We start from the raw sequence: 1,582 nt of genomic DNA on the forward strand, positions 1-1,582 counted from the left end.
CACCATCAGTCTACGCCCACTAAAAGTGTTTGGTTTTGCCACTGACACGCTCAGATTGTTATAATAAGTGTCTGACAAGATTGTGGAAAGGATCCCTACAGATACAGATTTGTTCAAGAGTAATCTTTGTTTAAGAGCCACTATCGCTCACGCTAAAACCACCAGACTCCATTTACAGACATACCTTCTTGTAAAACACACTTCTTTCAAACATGACAGAAACAATGTACGAGTCACCAAAACCATTTCGTTTCATCTCTCTGACCCAACCATCACCAACTTTGTTATGGTTGAAATTAACCCTTAATTCACAGAGTTAGTTGAAAGTGCTACTACTCTGACTTCCCTCTCTCTCCTCGTCGATATTTTCACATTTATCTCAACCATGCTTTCACCCACAGCAGATGTGTGTGTTCAACAAAAAAATTCTAAAAACCCACCGATTGCTACCTTCCTGGCACCAAATGACAGACGAAGCTAGCAAATAGTTGATGAGCATAGCAGGGCATTTAGGAACGTGCCAGATATTAGTGGAGAACAGAGCAAAGAGGAGAATGAATGTGGCAGTTACATTTGCCAGGTGGACAGACACATGACTGCGAGTCAATGCTAATGTTGGTCTGTGTCTCTAAATAAGCCACTGTTCGTTAACTCCATTACCATAGAAACTTTATAAGGTGAAGTTATGTCAGTGTTGTGTTTACAGCTTGTTGTGCTGCCCCCAAGGCGCCAAAGAAATCATTGAGCTCACGTTTAAGGAGAAAGTCTAGGTGAATGGTAGGATGCAAAGTGTCCAACTTTGATGGTGGAGATGGCGGTTCACATCCCATCTCCTTTCAGCAGAAAGTATTGCTTGTTTTAACCATGACTGCAATATTCCCCGTACCGTTACCATGTAGTTTTAATCTTTGACGGAACTGACAAAAGACGAGGCCAAATCAGAAAACGCTGGTTTGGAAGGCGGTGACAAATAACCTGTTTTGTTGGAGGATAGATGGGTGACTTGTTGGACCCAAAATGGTGAGCTGATACTTAAACCTGAGCTCCTTTAGTTGTGGGTCTCCTTTGTAAGAGGCTGTAGAAAAACAATTAAACATGGTGAGCACAAGGATTGAGTGTCAGGGTCACTGTGCGATGCTGGTCCCTCTGCTGAGGAATGCAGATTTCCATACCGGAACCTTTCATCCTCTGCAGAGCGAAGGGAGCGGCTTTACGGCCAGAAAAATATGTGGCAATCATAATGTTCATATCAAGTAGAAAATGTGCCCGTTAGTGTGAGCACACGATTGTGTAAACACAAGAGTCACAAAGCTGTTTCCCATAGCCTGCAGGCAATGTTCTGCTCTGTGTGCCACTCCCAAGAGCCTGGGAGGAGGCCATGGAAGGAGGGGCCTGCTCCTCAGTCTCAAGCCCACACAGGTGAACTCCTGTTGGGGTGGAATGCAGCAGGGAGGAGGCCCTGACACACAGAGGTGTGGAGCTTTTAATTTCTAACAGGGTGGGGAAGAGATGGAGATACAGGAAGGGAGTTAACCCTCTCCGTCACAGCTACCCACCTGGATAGGGAAGGGAGAGTGTGTGT

Source organism: Chelmon rostratus, chromosome 21 (genome assembly GCF_017976325.1).
Source record: "Chelmon rostratus isolate fCheRos1 chromosome 21, fCheRos1.pri, whole genome shotgun sequence".
Classification (NCBI taxonomy): domain Eukaryota; kingdom Metazoa; phylum Chordata; class Actinopteri; order Chaetodontiformes; family Chaetodontidae; genus Chelmon; species Chelmon rostratus.